This window comes from Anguilla rostrata, chromosome 3, assembly GCF_018555375.3.
Source record: "Anguilla rostrata isolate EN2019 chromosome 3, ASM1855537v3, whole genome shotgun sequence".
NCBI classification, from domain to species: domain Eukaryota; kingdom Metazoa; phylum Chordata; class Actinopteri; order Anguilliformes; family Anguillidae; genus Anguilla; species Anguilla rostrata.
The window spans coordinates 11,426,276-11,448,396 of NC_057935.1; the positions used below are offsets into that span (position 1 = coordinate 11,426,276).

Genomic DNA, 22,121 nt, shown 5'->3' on the forward strand with positions numbered 1-22,121 from the left:
ACACAGACATTTCAATGAGTGAGCACAATCTACATGACTAGAAGATTTTGTTCATGAGTTTATTGACTTGTTCCCATTTTAAGCAGTAGCATTGTGATCACTCATCAATGTGCCATAGAAAAAAATGCCCACCCCCCCACTTCCATCCTGACTACTCAAGCACACCTGCAACCTATGGCGATGACATGTAGCTATGGTAGCAGAGTAGCATTATGTTTAGGCTTGCAGGTTTATTTGCATTAAGTTACCTTGAGTAAGGTCCTTACCATGAATTATTTCACATAACAATCAGTTGTAAACATGGATTGTATGTTAAAAGAGTGTAAGTCTTTCTGTATAAGAGCATGTAAATGCCTATAATGTAAGTACTCACAGGAACACATACAGCTAGCACTAGTTCACTACTGGACAGGAGCAAGAGACGCTACATTGTACATGTAAACAGTATTTCTCCATCATCCTGAAAGTAGAATATTTCCCTCCCAGGTAGGAAGCGACCCTGTGCCGGACCTGGGCTGATTCTGGCCCCAAGTCAGCACAGCCAGTACCGATCCGGTCCGAAGTCACTTTCTATCTGGGCTACTGAAAATGACAATATATATAGTGCAGTGACAATAAATCTTGTTTGCCTAAACCCATCAGTTCACACTTTCTCATATTCAACACAATACATACATGACAGTATAGCACAGAGAGATTATTAAATAACAACAGAAACTAACATACATCCACCCAACTCGCCATCTCCAGACTTCTTCCTCGTTAACGGATCTGCTTGTTAATTCATTAATTCGCTCGTTCAATTTCATTCGTCTCTCAGGCATTACGTAAATAATGGATCCGTAGTTCTGGTTTTTTTTCAGTCTCTCCTTCCCACTGCAGCCCGTGAGGAGTGGGTAGGAACTGTTAAGTAATTGGTTTTGGACCGCTTTCCTACCGGCCTTGCATTTTATCTGTGCTTTTTTTTAATGCTGTTAGCAAATGTCTAATTGAGTTATTCAGTCTCCGGGGACCATTGGCTTTCAGACTCAATCGGTTGACTGGATTCGGAGAGGAAACGAGGTTAGTCACCAAGGTGGGGGTGCGGTGGGGGGGCGCAGCTAAGACTTGCATCTAAGGATAGTTTTTTGGCATGGGTCTGATTTAATAAGGTAGGGACCCATCCGATCCTCAGGTGTGACTCTCCTTGGGGCACTTCGGAGAGGGCAGATTTGTCACGGTGCTGGGGCGAATCGATGCAGGCCACTAATCGGAGCGCTAACGCTTCCGTTACATTGATTTCAGGGGAAGTAATTGCAATTACAGTGCATGACGGTAATGGGAGCAATTCATTGGCTAGCGCTCTCTCCAGTGTTCGTTTACTATCGAAATAAACGAAAAAGAAATGTAATAACAGCAATCTGCAATCAAGAAATAATAGCTATAATAATGACCACCGCCATCCTCATCATTAAAAAAAACAGGCCATGAATTTTTTCTTCACACACCTGCCAAACCGGATAATGATCTGTCAACATCACTGAGCGATAGTGATGGGAGCACGCGGAATGTTGGGGACAAATAGACAGTTGAAGCTGCTCGAGGTTCGCAAACTGGCTCAGATGTATTATTAATGAGATGGATTGGAGAGGGTCTGATCACAGAAGACCGGGGGAGGAAGGGTACATATATAAGGGCGGGGTTTGAAGCGAGGCTTACCGATAATTTATTACATTTTTCATATTCCTAGACGCACTGGGCCAAACCCAAAAAACAAACTGTGTCATGTATGCCCGGTCTGTCGAGGTGTAGGGTCTGTGTGCTTTCCATTTTACTGTTGAACAGACGAGCAGGTTCCACATCTCCCCTGCTGCACCTCGCTGTTGCTGAGGCTATTTATACACCCTGTGTGCAGGTGACAGACTGAGAAGTGGAGAACAGGGCAGAATTGGACAGTGGCACTGACGACAGGAAACAGGCCATAATGAAGACAGTGACAGCGCCATACCCCCCCCCTTCCCCCAACCCCTCAACATCTGCAGAGAAGAGGCCCGTTACCTTCAGTCCGATCTTCTGAGTTTTAGAATCATCAACGAGAAGCACGAACTAAAAATGAGACTAGACCAAGGGGGAGAAAATGAGCACGAATCCAATTTCAGTCACTTAAGTCAAGACGAGGAACCAAACCGTAGCACAATGAGTGTTAAAGAGTAACACTATGTTTTTGTGTGTGTGTGTGCGTGTGTGTGTGTGTGTGTGTGTGTGTGTGTGTGTGTGTGTGTGTGTGTGTGTGTGTGTGTTTGTGTGTGTGTGTGTGTGTGTGTGTGTGTTTGTGTGTGCGTGTGTGCGTGTGTGTGTGTGTGTTTGTGTGTGCATGTGCGTGTGTGCGTGTGTGTGTGTTTGTGTGCGCGCGTGTGCGTGTGTGTTTTCCTTTGAGTACATGCGTTTTGTGTGTGTGCGGGCACGCACATAAGCGTGCCTGTGTGTTCGCAGTGTACCTGCGTCAGAAGGCTTGCAGGTTTGCTGTTTGCAGTGCTCGCTCGCTCGCTCGCTCACCGGTGAAAAAGCGGTCCTCGAAGCGGAAGTGGACTCTGCAGATGCTGTTTCTGTTGCATTGTCTGCGGCTCCAGCGTCAAAACCCCACTTCCCCTCTGAACCCGGAGAACAGCACAGCGGCACGTCTGTCTGTCTGCTCTCCACAAAGGCTTCGTGTCTGAACCATTCTCACCCCCTTTCGAGCGATTCACGTTTTATTGATCATACCTATGTCAAAATGGTGTAGCATTATGAGGTTAGAAATGTAGCACTGCCTGTCTCATTACGCCCTGTTCAGATCCACGACAGTTACTGGTTCCAACAATGTCTCATATTCAACTGAATGGGCTGAATTATTATCCACATCCAAACGTATCTTCACACATCCCCACATATGAATCTCTCTCTCCAAACAATTTTGGCCATTATGTCCCATAGCTGACGTTACGAAGCACAACCACATAGGTTTGCAATAACCTAGTGCGGACAACAAATTATTAACAGCCTTCACGATCAACACGGGCCATATCTCTCTACCCTAGACCCTGGCCTGCTATACCCTAAATACTGTAGGACTGGGCCGTGGTTCTGAAAGCAGTGCTGAGGGATATTTTTAACGTGCATTAAAGAACCTTTTAAATCATGAATAGTGCGTCGGAGCGGAGTTCTTGTGAAGAGTAAAATGCGGAGCGGTACGGAGGCTCGCGGTGAGAGCTACCGTAAGGGAAGCTGGCGGTTTGCGTGCCGCGCGGCCCGGCGGTGCCGACGCCGCCGCCGCTGCAGGAGAAACCGGGTCACCGCGCGGGCGCCCCACTCCGTGGCGGTTTCACTTTGGAACAGAACGTGCCGTAATAAGAGCGCGAAGCTTCGGAGCACCGCTCTACCACTGCGTGCGTGTCCGCGTGCGCGCACGTGTGCATGCACATACGTGTGCACTTACGCACGTAGCATGCTTGCACTATACTAAATGTGAACATCCACCATTTGAGCTCATTTCTCTTCATAGTTCACCAGAATTTACCCTCCCTCCCTCCCCCCAGGTCTGCAATTGCAATCTGCATGGTTATTTGTATATGCCCCCTCATATACATAAGATTAAAGTAATTAGGATAAGTAAAGACTTATTTTTGCAGTGTACATTGTGAGAGTGAGGCTTTCGACTGTCACTGGCAGTGTAATCTGAATTAGTGGCCATATGGAGTGTCTCAACACTGACAAATAAAAGGCTCCTAACCCTTAAATACAAACCTCCCTTCCATCATCTCTCTTCTCGCGTACTAAGAGAAAAGGTTTGTTTTTAAAATGTCCTTAATGTGTGTGTGTGTGTGTGTGTGTGTGTGTGTGCGTGTGTGCGTGTGTGCGTGTGTGTGTGTGTGTGTGTGTGCCATTGCTACTCTGCAGAAGTGTGTGGGCAGCCTGCAGCCATGTGGCACGTTGCCCACAGAGGCAGGAAGAACAGCTGTCCCTCTGAGAGAGAGAGAGACACTGCCCTTCATTTCATGACTGTGCCCATTATGTTTGAACTGCGGCCCCCATACCCCCTGCTGCCCCCCTCCCCTCTGCCCTGCCCACTAACACTCAGTAATGACATCAGAATAATCAGCAGCAAAGGCACATACTCTTCAGGGTGTCCTCTGCTCACACACAACTGCAACTGTCAAAAGACGACGATCCAGAGCTACAAAGCCGCAGCTAGGTAACTGCACACACAACTCAGAAAAAAGAGCATTTTTGCCTTTGGATCCTGCAGATATGGGCCAAATTGGTAAATTGGCTGGAGCCATTCAGCAGGGAAAGCGAGCACAGAAAGGAAAATCCATTCTTCCATCTTGCCCTCTTTCTGACAAAGCCTGATACGTTTGAAGTTAAAGGCCAGAGAAAGAAATCAATGAGGGTTGCTATATTAAACGCGGCTGCATTAATGCGATAATATTAAGCCAAGTTTGTCCAGCTGGTGAGAGGGCTTTTCCCCGTCAGCAGGAAAGTTGGACCTCCCAGTTGTTTCTCCAGAGGAGGGAACGGGACAGGGGAAGGGGGGGTCAAGGCTGGGTACTGCCAACCATATAGAGTCCCACCCTGCTTTTTCAACACCAACCCCCCCCTCTCCCCACCCACCCACCCACCACTCAACTTCAACCCACTCACTGGGCCTCAGTGATGTCACACAGACCGCCATCTGTATTATGGCAGGAAGGTGATTGTACTTATTCCATACTGGACCGGACGGTGCCATAGAGGACCTGTAGGGAAACGCAGCCCCTCCTCGTGCTTTGGAAGCGCCCGTTTTGGTTTGCGATCAGGGCGCGCCAACGCTTATAACACAGAGAGTAGAGAACCGCCACGTTCACCCCCCCCCCCCCCCCGAGCCGCACTTCTTCAATTCTCCCGTCGGCCGTTCGGTTCGCTTTCTCTCTTTCGTACCGTGCCAGGAAAAAAGCAGTCGCACTTCCTCCCAGAGTGACCGCAGGGACGACCGTCCCGAGTTCTTATCTCAGGTAAATGACATTTTATCAGCGATCTCCAGGCGCAAAGGGAAGTGGGTATGGAGTGCAGACACAAATTTCAAAGCGCTGAATATTCTTTATCAATGGCTTTTTCTTTTTTTTTTCTCAGGTGGTATCAACTTAAACTTATGTTTTCCCAAGCTTCCCCAACTGCAGGCGGCCACTGAGAGCAGGAGGCGTCACGGCGCCCCCTCCCATCCAGGCTTCTCGCAGTGCATTGTGGGAGCGCTGATCTGAGCTGATTTTCCCAATGTGCTGAATGTGCAGGAGCGCGCCCGGCACACAGAAGGGAGCATTAGAGTGTTAGGCATCTGCCTCATCCTCTCATTGTGTCCTCCCCTCCATCTCCTTTCTCCTCTCGCTTTATTGCCCTCTGGTCTTCTTTCTCTGCTTTTGTTCCATTCCCTCCTTCCCACCGCCCTTTTCTCTCTCTGCTTTTTATCGTTCTCGCTCTCCTCTCTTCTCTTCTCCCCTCCCTCCCTCTCTCCCTCCCTCTGAGATCTGTCATCTTGTAGGATTAGACAGGGTTGGAGGTTTATCTGAGCGCTGTTCCTCTTGTGAGGCTCTCAGCCATCTATCTGATCCCCAAAAACTGCAGTGTTGCTGAGCGACAGGTTTGAGGAGGCCTCCAGAGCAAGCACCCCCCCATCTCTCCCCCCCTCTTGCCTCCCCCTTTTCTGACCCCTCACTGACTGGACACTGCTGGCCTGGACAGACATAAGAGGAACCCATTCAACTAATACAGGAACCAGTCTCAATTTCACTTCCATAAATACAGTCCTGTCATTATGTTCTTTGTTTGTGAGTCAATATCTAATGTGCAACCTGCTCTTAATATCAATGTAGTGGGATCACACATATGCAGCATCGGTGTTAGCCTGGGAATGCCATGTGCTGTGTGTATTAGGAGTTACATGTGGAGTTCGTGGGTTTGGAATTCTGGTGAACCAGGATATGCATCAATAAGGATGGCTAAATTAAACAGTAGAGCCCATGAAAGAAAATACAGCAGTGCACTTGTACTTGTATGTAATGCTAATGAAGTAACACAATAGAAAGTGTCATCATATTCATTAATTTTTCATATCTTGGAGTCAACGCTTTAAAGAAAGAGTGCTCCATAGATTATTTTTAGTAGCAGCGATAATTCAATTGGCCATTTGCTTATTCGCACCAGCCTCTCAGCCGCTGCCAGCCTGGACAGACTAGCGCGCGCGGGAACATTCCACTAATCCAGAGGATCAGCGCTTTGGTTTTACCTCCACCGTAAACGTGCCGCGGCCCCGATTTCACAACGGACGTCCCCGCTGTCGTTCGGCAGAAGGAAGGACAGGGGCCTAATGCGCAACACGCTCTTAACATTCCAGCGGTGATGCAACAGCGCAGCAAGATCACAGCAGGGTTGCGTCAACGCTAGCTTGGGAATGCTACGTGGTAGCGGCGCCAGCAGCGCTGTGAGCGGTGTTGGGATTTCAGGTGAACCAGTGTGTCAATCAATAAGGACATCATTAAACAGTAGAATCAGCAGTAGGAGGGTCTACGGTGAATGTTCTGCGCTCTATTTGGAAAAACATGCTTGTTTTTTTTTTTTTCTTTCACTCGTATATGCACTGAATTAATCAAGGTAGTATTTTGCCTAAGGGTACAGCTGGACAGGAACTGAGTCCTCAGCATTTATGGGTACCTCCAATCTGCTGCCTGTGTGTATGTGTGAGACAGAGATCATTACTCGTGTCTATTTCTGATGTACAAAGCAGTTCCTGTAGGGTTTTTTTTTCGGGAGCCCAGCACCCTGGACATATAACAAAAGAGTACAGGGACACCTACAAGCAAAACATGTATTTTTTCATTCCAGGACTCTTCAGCAGCCCCAGAACACTGTTCTAAAAAAGAATACATGGTCACACAATGAGATTGATGACACTGTAGAACACACCCTTCAATATCTCCCTCCCTCACCCATTGTGTCTGCCAAGAAAATCAATAATAATGATGTAATGTCCTGCCGTAGTAACGACAGTAATACCTTGGAAAAAAAAAAAAAAAAAACATGTGATATGGAGTCTCAAATACTGCACCCAGCTCTGATGAGTGAAATTGTTACTGTGCTCACTGTTATCAGTGTTGAAATGCAAATGAGAGCAACAACAGCTTCAACTTTTATTTCGCAGATGAAACTGACAGATTCTCCTTTAATCATGGAATTTTTGGCAACTGGGTTTTGTTGCACTCATCTAGCACTGGGCTGTCACTGAACGTGCAGGTTTTTTATGGGGGGGGCGGGGGCGATGGGGGGTGGGGTGATTGTGCTGACAGATATTTTCTGTCTCCCTTGATCAGTCATAGCTCGCATAGAGGAAGTGGTGGAGCTTCAGCAATTAGCTTTGACTACATACCTGGAGCACCTCAAGGGGCCGCTCACCACTGCAGAAGACTATTCAAACAAGAGCCTCAAAATGAGGAGCTTACTGTGCATTAAATATGAAAACTACTGTGGTGCTGTTCCACAGCCTGGCACGCTTGTGTGGTAGCGTCCTCCCTAGAGGAATCTCAAGTCTCCTTTTACCAGCCCCACGTTCTTTGCTTATTTTTTTCCAAAAAATTTGCCCTCACCTCTTCTATTTAAATGGTTTCCCGTTAAAGTTTCAAGTTAAATATTAATTTCTTGTCCCCTCTTGTATCCTTCCTCCAATCCTCTGCTCTTTCCCTCACACGGGGTGTAAAATCCAGGTTCAGAAAGTAAAAGCCCTCTCCCGCATTTTGTTCCAATCACCTGTATTTGCTAATTAGCACAGTTCCACAGCCACAGGAGGTAGAACCAATCAGTGAAACCAGCCGGCCGAGTTCATGGGCGGGAGACGAAACGCACGGCGGGGCTTCTGCTTCCCGACCCCCCCTGCACTTCCCACCTCCGTTCCCCTCATCACGCATTCGGCCTGCGTACGTCTGCCCAGAGCCGGGAAATATAAATCTGAGGATGACTTCGCTCACCGGGAGAGAGAGGCTGAGCTCATGTCAGACGCGGCGCGCTCTCCGCCACACAGAGGAGCGGCGCGTTTCGGCGCCGGTGCCTCGCGCCGTATTTTCGGCGACTCGGCGGCGTCTGGAGAACGGCGGCGCCCGCGGCACGGGGGCGACGCCGTGAGCCTTCGAGTGGCGGGAGGCATATTCTGTTGTCGTCGTTGCCGTCGCGACGTTTACCCGAGTTCCATTGTCAGTTAGAAAAAAAAAAAAGAAACACGTCGTTCGCCATCGATGTGATAATTGGTCATTTGTAATGCTAATTGTGGGGGTAATCATGCTAATGATGTAACTCAGCAGAAGGCGTCATCAAATTGGTTATTCTCTCATATTTGGTGCCAATATGTTAAAGAGAGAGATTTCCATATAGCGTTTTCAATAACAGCGTTGATTAATGTGGGCGTCGGTGTGTATTCAAGAAGACTCGGTTTAAATTAAAATTCATTGACGCCCCTGGTATGAGGACGTGCCCTCCTCTTGGAATGGGCTGATCCGGATCGCGTGGCCTGTGTTTCTTGAGGCGGCCTGTGGGTCCTGGGTAGCAGGGAGCAGAAGCAGAAAGGGCGAAAGGGCTTCTGGGTGCGAGGGGTCTATTGATTCGAGTCTCAGATGTCCTCTTTAAATACACTTACACTCAAATCCTTGAGCAAAGAATCCTACTCAAATTTACTTAGGTAAAAAAAAGAAACATATGGCTATAGATCAGCTACCACACCCTTCGGGCGATGCCGAGTGCTCCTTTCACGGTTGACGTAGAAAGCTGAGCTTCCCAGTGGCTAATTACAGAGCCATTAAAGGTTCTGTACCTTTACAAGACAAATGGCATGTCTGCCTGGAGTGCGTAGACTATGGATTCTCCTTTCGTAAAGACAGTCGCTTACAATATGAAATATCAAACATATTCTCTTCTTGTAGAAGAGACACGACGGCAAGCTAGTATGACTGCGCATTTGTGTGTGTGGACGTCCGTCTGTCTGTCTGTCTGTCTCATATGCACACCTCCCACCTAAGCAGCCTAATATTCATTTTAAGCCTACTCAATGTAACAACTGGGAGTGTTGGGCCGTTGAAGCCGTGTAAATGCTGGAAAGACTGAAATTCTAATTAGCAGAAAGCATAATATCAACCATGAATCATTTTGACAATGCTTAGCCGGGGTGTTGTATCCGTGCGGATCTTTTTTTTCTTCCCCCTCTCGGTCTCCCTTTTCTTTCCCCCCTCATGGACACTTCTCCACCGGAGCTCCCTCACAGCTCATTGTTCTGAATGAAAACGCAACGCGAAAAGAAAACGGGGGGGGGGGGGAAAGGGAGGAAAGATCAGAGCCTAAGAGGTAGACTGGGTTCCGTGGTGCTCCAGTACGAAGGTTCAGGGCTGAACTCTCCGGGCATTGGTGGCATTAGATCGTGTTACAGTGATGGAGGGGGTCTGCCGGTGCAGAGAAACAATACAAGCCGTCTGTATTTTCCCAGATTAACTGCATGCTGCTGTATACGTATGAGGTGACAACACCTTACAATGAGTAAGACCATCTTCATAAGGCATAAAAAGAGTTCAGATTTTTCTATCTACACTGATGAGATCACAGCAGCCAGCACTAAAAGCCGCACTGGATATTAATTTGAGAGCAGTACTGCACTTTATAGCTGGTTCAGTCATTTATTATTTTCTTAATAATGATGAGCCGTTCAGAGAGAAATTAAAATGTAAAAGGCAAAACCATGACATAACCATGACATGTATGTACACACACACACACATATATATACTTTTTCATATACCCATTATATAGTACATGCATATGCATAGACTGTATATCGTGTACTGTAAGTGTACTCTGAAAACGACGCGTCATGCGTATCATTCGTAGCTTGGATTTCAAAACCAATATGTGGCACGTTCTAAACGTAGCCTGCTGTGCTAAAAAGGGACCCTTAGAGGCACCCTCAGGAGAAAGGGACGCAGTGTGACAGCAGAAGCCCTGTGCCAGACCCAGAAGTGCAGGCGCAGTGATACTGGCTGATGTGCCAGTCCAGTGTTCCTTCCTGCTCGAACCCGAGTGTGTGCCAGCCAGCCGTATTGATCACAATGTGCATACAGGGACAACACTGCGTTTGTTTTTTTTTGTTTTTTTGTTTTTTTGTGACGACAGCGCATTTCACACCATTGTATAAAGGCATACAGTCACTCGCCCAGGTGCGTTCACAGTCTACATCCTTCTAAGGATGTGTGTTATTCCAGTTCTTGGGGGGGGACTTTGTCTCTAAACTGCTGCTATTTTTCAGATGTTTATCTGAATATGCACTCACGACACAAAGCTATCTCAGGTTTTTAGACAAAGCCTCACTCGACTACCTTGGCTTAACTTTTAATGCTACGTCATGGAATCTCTTCTCTCCAGTGTAAGATCTAACCCCAGACTGAAAACAAATTTTTTTTTTAAACAAAAAAACATCACGCTTCCGTTTCTCAATATCCACCGCAATTTCAATTCATAAGTGAGAGAAAAAACAATGCTCTTTGACACATATGGGGAACAAACAGTCTCACAAGTTCCCATACACTCAAACCACAAAAGATCAATTTCACGTTGTGAGTAAGAGCCAGTCAGATTTACCCAGACCATCCATACTGGACCACATCCAATTGTGGGTCACCAGTCAAGGTGTTTCATGTGTTTTTTTAATCACCACAGCCTAGATCACCATTATCACCCCACACTATGGATCGCATGTGGCAAATGTCTCTCAGTAGGAGCAGTGCTGGTATTTCCAGTTCGGCTCCTGAATCTGACGAGCGCAGCGGCCAGCGAGCGATCACTCATGCAAATGGCAGTGCCACGAAGATGGCACGGAGGCAAACAAAGCTTTTGCCCTGGCGTGGTCCGACAGACGACGCAGAGACGGCGTGCGCCTCAGGCCAGGCACTCTGCGCCCTCAGCTACCAGCAGATAGACACTGAGCGTCCCAGCACACAAACACAGAGTCCACAGAGCACAGGGCCCCTGACTGCAGGCCAACCCATGGACATCATTCAGATGCCATAGACGCGGAGTACCAACCACAAGACTAAGACATGGAGACTGTTCAGTATGATTTAACACATAAAATTATTCATAGATATGATTCATATAAGCACAAACATGATTCTGATATGTATGTATAATATTATATACATATACACACACACACATATATATATATATATATATACACAGATGTATCTATATGTATATTTTTAAACATAAATACATAAGAATATTGTCATATTTAATGTAAGGATATCAGATATATTTTATTACATAAATAGATGCACTGAAAGCCGGTACCCTGGGAAACTGCAGCTTAATAAAGCTACTGCAGAGAGAGCTGGACAGAGCATGCATGGGGTAGACCAGCACTGTGAGATCCATGCACTCTATCAGCGGCAGAAGATGACGTGTTGTTTGCCTCAACATGGCAGATCCCTCTGCCTCCCTGTCATAAGAAACAGCATTGTGTAGCACTGCAAATAAAAAGGAATTCTGCTCGCAGAAGGCCATGTAAGACATATTGCCCCGCATCCTTAGCATACAGGCTCACGTAAGTACCCCCCCCCCCCCCTCCACCCCCCCACCCGCTGAGTCTTCTCGTCTCCCTCTTCTCACAGCCTTCCTTCTGTCATTCTTTGCCTTCTCCTCCTCCTCCTCCTCCTCCCGAAAAGCATCCCCCCTTAAAATAATCTCCTGCTACCCCCCCCCCCACCCCCACACCCCACTCAACCCCACCACCACATTCCCCCTCAGCCACCTTGAAAACAACACCCACTGTCTTTTTGTTTCCTTTCCACACTTTGCTCATCACCCCGTCCACCCCCCTTCATCCACGGCACACTCCAGCCGGGAGCACAGTCATGACTGTGGGGCTCTGTCCACAGAAAAAAGGGCTTCCAGTTCCACTTACCTTTCTGTGTCCGTTCATGCGCCTCTCTTTCTCTCACTCCCTCCCTCCCTCCCTCCCTCTCTCTTTTTCCCTCTCTCCCTCTAGCCTCCTGTAGCAAAGGCTGCAGTGTCTTCGTGTCAATGTCATAATACTATTTCAACACGGGCGAAGGAGAGGCGCAGGAAAAAAAGAAAAGAACCCACCTCGAACATCATTTCCTCTCAGCCGCAGAGCATTTCCCCTTTCGTGTCGGCGCGTAGCCTCTTTAGCGTTGCAGTTATTGTTGATGTTGTTGTTTTTTTTTTAAATGGTGGAATGAATTAAAAATGTGCGTGTGCGTGCGGTGGCAAATGTGCGTGTGTGTGCGCGGCGCGAGAGTCAACCGACCGAGTCCCAGCGATAACACACGGGCACGGACGCAGGTCCACACATTTCGCCAAATCTGGGTCAAACGAAAGGCAAGCCTTACCTCCACATTTCATCCTGTTCCCCTCTCTCGCTCTTCCTCTCTCTGTCATTTCATCTCGTTCATTTCTTTCTTCTTCCTCCTCCCCCTCCTGCCGGTAGCATTTTCTGCTACCTCCCCTTTCTCCTCCTGGGTAGTGGATTATTTTCCTAGATATTTTCCTCCCCGGTTCGTCTGTCCCTCTCTTCCCTTCTCTGGACAAAATCCCTTCACTGGTCACTGTGCTGGAGAGCTTAATTTCCCCATCCCATCATTCAGTCAAAAGAAGCAGGTTGATTTGCTCTCTCTCTCCTTCTCTCTCTCCCTCTCTCTCTCTCTCGCTTGCCGTTTCTATTCCATTCACATCGCAACTAATGCCGCCCCCTCCTCCCTTCACACACCACATCCCTGATCTCCCTCCCCCTCCTCTCTCTCTCCTTCTCATTTGCTCTGTCAGAGAGAGAGAGAGGCGTAGAGAGAGGCAGACAGCAATTGACAGGATGTCCTCTCTCTCTTTCTCTTTCTCTCTCTCTCTCTCTCTCTCTCTCCTCAGCTAATCTGCTTTCTAGACTGATGGTTGGATGATTAAGAAGGATAGATTAAGCCACAGCTACTTGGCGCTTTGTGTTTTTGCAGTCTAAAGGTTTGCTTTGGCTGTTTTGTTTGCCTAATATTCAAGGGCAATTCAGGTTTTGTGTGTCACACTAATAGCGAGGGTGTGGATGTGTTTTTCGCAAAACAACCGTTGGATGTTTGCATACGTTTTGTGTGTAGGGAGTACACACATGTCCTCCCCACATTTACAGTAATCATCAAAGAAAAGGCATTGCCTTCTTTCAGACTACAACAACCACAATGTCCATCTAAATGCATAGACATTTAAAATACTCTACTGTTTACAGAAGGTAATTAGACAGGAGTCAAGGGGGTTGGGTTTGCCGACGCTACAAGCTGCTTGGATCCCGTGGGTTTATATATCAGGTGAATGTGCACCGTAGTTGCACCACAGTGCACCGTTAGGGTTAGGGATGGAACTAGCAACACCGCGCACATTACCGTGTCACTTCCTTGTTTTACTTTGCGAACGCACTAATTTTAATAATGCCGCTGCATCCAGGCTAGCAGCTGCGGCATTCAAATCACCACGACCGAAGGCAGGAAGTGTTGACAAGAAAAGAATTACCCAGCCTTTGAAAGCCCTTTACTATGGTATATTAAATAATTACCACGGAGATTAGGTTGCTTTCAGCTCGTCTACCAAACCTCAGCGGTGCTGAGCAGGCTGCCTTTATTTTGATTGGATATTGTACACTGTGGAAAAGAAACACAAACAACCACAGATTGAAAGTCCCAGTACTGTACTGCGCACGGGAAGGGGTCAACAGTCCTACCGCATACACACCTGATGACATCATAATAACATGTTCAGTTTGGCAAGAGGCTGCGAAGGGGTTTCACCAGGTTACACTGTGCCAGAAAAACATTCAAACCAAAAACTATGTATGAGTAGATTGATTAATGTTTAAGAAAAAGGCTGTTCAACAGGAATAATTTGCTTGTGCGGTTTATCGATAAATGTAAAATCTCAATGTATAACACTTAAAGCATCGCATTTATTATTATTCTGTGTCACTCAATTACTGTAAGAGGCTGATTCTTAAAAGCAGTATTCACATACTGTCTCAGAATTTGTCAGAATGGGTTATGCAGTTTTCTCAAAGACCATAATTCACCTATGTAAAATATACTTTTCAAACACAGCTCAAGGAATAATATTGATGGAATATAATTTAACATTCAGAAGCATTTAACAAAATGGGACTACATCACAGAAAGGCTCAACAGAGGGGGGGGGGGCAGCAGGTTAGAGTTTTGTTGCTGAAACTATACCACCCCCCCCCCAATTGTCTCCAGATAATGAGCATCTGGACAGAGGACAAACCTCCTTTCCCAAATTACTGAATGACCCTGCCCCCCAATCCAAACCACCAACCCCCAACACACACACATTCTGCTATATGACCCAAGGGGTTAGGTAACCTATGCTGGTCAGGCCAAGCTAGGTGTGTGTGTGTGTGTGTGTGTGTGTGTGTGTGTGTGTGGGGTGGGGGGTGGGGGGTGGGGGGGGGGGGTTAGTTGCATTGTGTTTGTGTGTCTGTGTGTGTATGTGTGGATGTTTGTGTATACGTGTGTGTGTGTGCGTGTGTATGTGTGCATGTGTGTATTTGTGTGTGTGTGTGTGAGTGTTTGTGTGTGTGGAAGCTGCATAAAGCAGGCAATGGATCTGTCAGTACAATGGAAATTTTCAATGGGGTGATTGTTACAAAGATTTATTCATTTGGATGCGATACTATGACCTTATGCTAAATGATGAAAATGTCATAACCTGACTTACCATGATACTTCCTGAAGGTTATGTGTTGTATGTAAAACATGGGTAATAATAGGCAAATAGGAAAGTAGATATCTAATTGTACACCAAACAACTCAAACTTAACAACCATTATTTGCTCCATAGTTTTATCGTTTCCTGTCTTCCACTTCATTGTAGTATAATATCAGTCAGAAACAGCCGTAACAAGTGCTTTCTAGTAGTAATACTTTGGCCCACATTCCACAAATGTCACAGAGGTCATAAATGGTGGAGGCCCATTTTTAGTACATTTCGGCAGTTGACTTTCATGTTTTTCTCTGAGCTGTTTTCTTTTTTGTGTCACAGTGACCCCTGGTGGATATTGTGGTTAATACCGTTTAGAGGGTTGACGTGCAGGTACTGAGGATAATTAATGCAAACCAATTGTTTGCCTTAAAATATTCGCGACCAATCAGAGAAAAGTTGCATGGTAGAAAAAAACATCTCGTTCAGTATCAAAATGCGATGTACGCTGAGAGAAACGTAATGTTAAACCTATCACTGAAAGTAAAGGCTTTTTTGTGGTTTGACTGCATCGCTATGACAAGTGAATTTGTGCAGAAGATTTGCCTGCATATGATAACATTCTAAAAGCAAGATAAATGTGTTCGTTCACATTATTCACATTTCAGTTACATTAATAGATAAGCTGATAAATACTTTGTACCTAAAATGTACATTACATTAATGTTATGTAACATAATCTGCCAATGTTAACTGTCAAGAAACTCTGTAGGCCTACTAGTTAACTAAATAGTCTTTATTTTTTGGTTACCACTAGTAGGCCTAGACTGTGTTGAATAATTGTATATTGGATTGCATTTGTCTTCACTGAACTGCACCTCCAAGATGATTAAATATATGGCAGGCCAGCAAGACAGACAGAATCAAATCACGAATCATGAATCATCAATGTCCCATTAAGGCCATTTTCCAAAAAGTGCTCCTTTTTGAAGTAATGAAACTGTATCTTCAAAAATGGCTGAACTTTAAATTTCTGTGTTTCAGAGGCTTTGTTACTTTGACTGCAAAAATTACACTTGTCTTGTGTGGCAAATACATCTGGCATATAATTTTCTCCCTTTCAGAATATCATAATGATACTGTCATTATTCCTCTGAAATTTAATTCTAGGGTGTGATTTATAAATGACAAATTTTCTTGCCCAATAAGCATGTGCGTGCATGAGTATGCGCACACACAAGCACACACACACACACACACTTTAACACACACACACACCTTTTTAATTTACATATAAATTGAAATAACATAGATTCTGAGACAGAACAAAACAATGACCTTGCCTCATTTTAATATATGGGGAATCAGCAATACTTATTCCCAATCACCTCTAATTGAAATTCCACATTTCAGTATCTAGCCCAGAGGGTATTTTAATTAATATGATTATGACTCTTAAGATTAGTGTTTTTCAGAGTTGTTCCTGGAAAAACTCGGCATATTCCTGTTTCCTTCTCCATGTTATAAAGTGGTTCACTGAACAGAAGGCAAAAGTGAATGGGATATCCGTCAAAAATAATCTTTCCATTGAACAATTATATTAGTATAATATATAATCTCCCAATTATTTCAGCATTAAAGTGTTTTTAAAGTGTTGATAATTTTATACAGCTTTCTTTGCTCATCTTCATCAAGGGTGCAAATCGTTTTGGAGAGCTCTGTTGCCTCCATAATAATATGTGCTGTGTTTATTTCACTGAAATATCCTGCGGTGATGAGACATTGTTTATATGATGAAATACACACGTTTACGAACATATAATGCAATGCTTGGCCTGTTATCATGAACACTAGATGGCGCACGATGGTACTTTTATTGAGCGACCACTCTGTAAAATAATGGGACGTGAAACTCAGGTTCACAGTTTCCAGCAAGTCAATAATAATAATAATAATAATAATTGAAGGAGGAAGTGGGTAAAAATGATAAAATGTTGTTCATAGAAACAAGTATGTTAATGTAGGATATTTTGTTTATATATTTTGTTTGCGTATTTATAATTCATACATTACAAATACATGTGCTCATTTCAAACGTGAGGCTCATAAATGCTTAACAAACGATATTGAGCTACCAAATGTCCCAAATAAATGAATCCTTGTAATAACAGAATAATAAACCAAACAAGAGCTAAACTGGCTTTTGTGCTCATATGAAGGCTATAATTTCTATTTGTTCCGCATGACATGCTTAAAAAACTAATATTTCATTTGAGCCAGATTTAATTGCAGTATTAGATTATGCAGAACGTATAGCCTACACATTAAACAACAAGAAACTGCTGAGAAGCATAGGCAGCCTACGGAGTGTGGTACTAACCCTAACCCTAACTCTAGCGATAACCCTAACCCTAACCCTAATGGTAACCATAACCCTAACCCTAACCCTTACGCTAGTGATAACCCTAACCTTAACCCTAACCCTAGGAGTAACACTAAACCAAAGATTAGTGGTAAACCTAACCCTAACCCTAGCGGTAACCCTAACCCTAACCCTAATGGTAACCCAAACCCTAACCCTAAACCTAGTGGTAACCCTAACCCTAACCCTAATCCTAGGAGTAACACTAAACCTAACCCTAGCGGTAACCCTAACCCTAATGGTAACCCTAACCCAAACCCTAGGAGTAACACTAAACCTAATCCTAGTGGTAACCCTAACCCTAACCATAACCCTAACGATAACCCTAACCCTAGGGGTAACCCTAACCCTAACCCTAGCGGTAACCCTAACCCTAACCCTAATGGTAACTCTAATCCTAACACTAACCCGAGTGGTAACCCTAACCCTAACCCAAGCAGTAACCCTAACCCTAGGGATGACCCTAACCCTAACCCTAGTGGTAACCCTAACCCTAACCCAAGCGGTAACCCTAACCCTAGGGGTGACCCTAACCCTAACTCTAATAGTAACCCTAAACCTAACCCTAACCCTAGCAGTAACCCTAACCCTAACTCTAGCAGCAACCCTAATCCTAACCCTAGCGATAACCCTAGCGGTACCCCTAACAGTAACCCTAACCCTAGCGGTAACCGTAACCCTAACCCTAGCAGTAACCCTAACCCTAACTCTAGCGGTAACCCAAACGGTAACCCTAACCCTAACCTTAACCCTAGCGGTAACCCTAACCCTAACTCTAACCCTAGCGGTACCCCTAACCCAAACCTGAGCAGTAACCCTAACCCTAACTCTAGCGGTAACCCTAACCCTAACATTAACCCTAACCATAATCCTACCCCTAGGGGTAACCCTAACCCTAATCCTAGCGGTAACACTAACCCTAAAGGTAACCCTAACCCCACTCCTTTCCACCAATAAACTGGAAAAAAATTTCTGTTTGCAAAAAACTGGGGATTTCTTTAAATCTAAAGACTTGCAAAACGTTTACATGAAGGAACGCACAGTAAAGGGCTATACTAATGTATGCAAACATCCGTTTCATGTGAAATCCTTATTCTATTTTCAACTCATAAAATTATAGGAAGCCATATCATTGTCTACTTCCAGTTGCAGTTTCTTATTTTCCATTGATTTGCTTATCAATTAATTTAGTTTTACAACTGACAAGTTTACATTAGGCGTTCTTTGTCACGTGACGGAAAACAACCGCAAGGTATAGGCTTTAACAACAGATTTAAGGCAATTGTTTAAATTTTTCCATATTTTCCATATTATTAATGCGCGTTGTCTTGTGTAGCCTACAAAATGAAGGCTAACAGAATAAATTCGTTAGTCAAAGTAAGGCACAACAAGCGCCATATGCAGATAGGCTGAATGACAGCCTTTGTCCGCTTCCAAATGGAGGCCTGGCCAATTCTGTGCATGCATTCATTTAATTATTGTGAATGACTCTTTGATAATCATTGATGGTTTTAAGCTCAGACTGAATCAAGTAGCCTTGCAGTCATTGGAAATTAGTAGTTTTTGAAAGAAAATCTGTGTAAGGCTAGTGGTATGTCTCATACATGCATTTTATCTTAATTCGAATAGGAGAAAAATATATTTTGTGCAGCTTTCTCATATCGTAATACGTACTGTTTTACATAATCCCTTTCTGTCTGCAATACCATACAATAATCACAAAGAAGTACAGTCTTTTGTGATCCCCTCCCAATCTAAGGAATTCGGGTGAATTCCTCGCCAGCCGGTCCAAGAGTCTTGTGTGTTATCGCTGTCAGCTCTTCCTAATTGATCGCAATTTGCGGCTTTAGAATACACCCCCCTCCATACTTTATTTAATTTGGTTGAGTATAGTAAAAGGAGGGGAGGGGTGGGTCACGGATGCTAGCTGTAAGTGCATTTCTTTTCTCTTAACTCGGAAGCAGCAGACTGCAAAGCGGGTACAGCTGTATGCAAATGACGCCTCGGGCAGCGCAGGCCGCAGCTCGCCGGCCGCCTCACACTGGCACATGGCCGGCGACCGCCACCGTCCAATCACTGGCTCCGCCGCGTCTTCATTGGCAGATCCCTCAGACCCGTAGCAACAAGACCTCACGCATTCCTTTCGAAGGAAAGCACGGAAAACAAAAGAGGACAGAACGATGCTGAAATTAAATCAATGAAATCAGGACATGTTCATTTCGGTTAACAAAGATAATGGATTCGTTTCTATTTTTTATCATTCATCCTAAAATGAATGTGCCTAAGTAATAGATGGAATCTAAAATTTAAATAATCTTGATGCTGTTTTACATCCTTTTTATTTATAGGCTACAAAGGATTTGATCGCTAGAACTTGAAGCTCCCGTCGCGCAGAAAACTAGTGGTTTAAAAAGTCTGATATGATAAATATTTCTGTTTATACGTATGTGACACCGTTTTCCTGTTCATTTCATAGTTCTGTTATCCACGAACGCACCAGGAGAATCAGGACAGCAGTCACGTATCTATTAAAATTGAAGTTTAGCTCATCAAATGACCTGAACTCGTATGCTACATCCAAGACAATAGCCCTAATCAATTTTCCTAATAATACTACATTCTCTATTGATCGCTCACATCTAAAAACGGCATCTAACTTTATGTTATAAGAATGTGCACCGATTTTCTGTAGTGACCCTGCGTGCTTGGTATTAGCACAGTAGGTTGCCTAAAACTGTATGAATGCACTGATGTAACTCACTGGGTAAGAGTGTGTGCTAAAATTCCTAAATATACACGCTAGATGTACATGTATTTGCATACAATATTGTGTTAAACTGGCAAACATAAATCAGGTTCATACAGTTCAATGCAAAAGTGCTGGGGTATTGACCATTTTTGTTGTTTTGACTCCTACTACTCCAGCACTTTGGATGTCAAATAAAACAATAAATAAAGTGCAGGCCGTCAGCTTTAATCTGAGGTATTCTTTTCAGGTGATCCATGTAGGAATTACAGTCCTTTTTATACATAGTCCCCCCACTCTAGGGGACCAAAAGTGATTGGACAGTTGGCTGCTAACCTGTTTCCTGTCAGCTTGTGTTTCTTGCTATTAGTTCATGCACAAGAAAGCTAACAAAAGAGTTGATTCTATGTGTGGACTTTTCAACAAATACCAAAAAAATTGGGTCTGTCAAAATTAGCTATTCAAATACATTGTTACGAAGCAAGAATGGACTGGTGAGCTCAGCAATTGCAACCAACCTGATAGACCACGGAAGGTCACTGTAGTGGATAACCGAAGAATACTTTCAATCATGAAGAAAAAACCCTTTTCAACTTTCAAACAAATCAAAAATACTCTTTAGGATGTGGGCATAGATGTGTTAAAGACTACCATAAAGAGAAGACTACACTGGCATAACAATAGAGGGTTCACAGCAAGAAGCAAACCATTGGCAAGCTTTAAGAGCAGAATGGCCAGGGTAAAGTTTGCCTTTAGAAAATTCCATTAAAAAAACTGCAGAGTTCTAGAACAAATTGATTGAACAGATAAGATTAGTATCAATATTTGCAAAAGTGTGGAGAAAGAAACTGGTCCTGATCAAAAGCACCCCCTCTCATCTGCGAAACACGGTGTGGGTCATGCTATGGATCGGGCATGTATGGCCGTCACTGAAACTGACCCACTCGTCTTCACTGATGATTTGACTCCTGACGGCAGCAGCAGGATGAATTCTTTAGTGCACAGAAACATCTTACCTGTTGAGATCCAACCAAATTCCTCAAAAATCATTGGATAGCACTTCACTTTGCAGCAGGACAATGACCCCAAACGTACTGCAAAAGCAATCAAGGGGTTTTTCAGGGCTAAAAGGTTTTAATTTTTTCGACTGGCCAAGTGAATCACCCGTCCTGAATCCTATTGAACATGTGTTTTACATGCTGAAGGCAAGACTGAAGGCAAAACGCCCCAGAAACAACCAGGAACTGAAGATGACTGCAGTACAAGCCTGGTAGAGCATCATCAGGGAAGATATGCACTGTCTGGTGATGTCTATGAGTCGCAGACTTCAGCCAGTCATCGAATGCAAAGGATTTTCAACCAAGTGCTAAATGACAACTTTATTTTAAAATATGTGAACTTCTCCAGTTACTTTTGCTACCCTAAAACAGGAGAATTATGCATAAAAAGGGCTGTAACTGCTACAGGGATCACCCAGTATGGATGTAAGTACCTTCAAACTGAAGCTGGCAGCCTGGACTTTAACCTCAGATTCATCATTTTATTTCAAATCAAATACAGCCAAAACAACAAAAATTGTGACACACATTTAATTACATATCTTTGTAAGCCTATATAAATGTATTTTTTGCTTGTTCTAAATAAGTGTTCAACACCTTTGAAAACTACATATCAAAATAGTTAGCCAGTTAATAATTAGAAATAGGCCTAATACCAGGAGGCCACAATTATATTGTTTAACGTGTTGAAATTGCCTTTTTGCTAAACAAGGAATTGTCTGAAAATATGACGTTCAGTGATGTACATTGTAACAGGTACATGCAAGCACATCCGCCTATGCGATTTCATGAAGGGTGAACATTTTGGAAAAGTAAAAATAATGGCATCGGTCCCTTATTGTTAAGCAGACTCACGCTGCTCCTCTGAAAGCCAGTAATAGTTTAGTCCTATCTGTCCAGACCTGCGCGTGCCAAGTATTTCCCATTCCGACACATGTAGGATTCCCCTTTCCACAAAAAATTAATTAATTAATTAATTTTAAATAAAATAAAATAAAAATAGTAACAGTAACCATTGGTAACGGTCAGAGAATATCGCAAGATTCATTTTCATCGGAACACACAATTAGGCGGCCATCGGCAACGACTTAAAATGGATGAACATTAATATGTA

At 44.2% G+C, this 22,121-nt stretch overlaps 1 protein-coding gene across 11 annotated transcripts in view; it reads right to left on the reverse strand.

The window, feature by feature from the left end:
* Nucleotides 1-12,821, reverse strand: part of sipa1 (signal-induced proliferation-associated 1) — a 49,113-nt gene extending 36,292 nt beyond the window's left edge. For 5 of the 11 annotated variants that reach the window (XR_010328863.1, XR_010328862.1, XR_010328861.1 and 2 more), the window contains exon 1: nt 12,429-12,820. The gene's annotated coding sequence lies outside the window, so the exon portion shown is untranslated. Of the gene's footprint in view, nt 1-11,980; nt 12,043-12,162; nt 12,358-12,428 lie in introns of those variants that run through there. The other 6 variants (XM_064326115.1, XM_064326116.1, XM_064326113.1 and 3 more) reach the window with 4 other exon arrangements.
* Between the last annotated feature and the right edge of the window lie 9,300 nt (nt 12,822-22,121).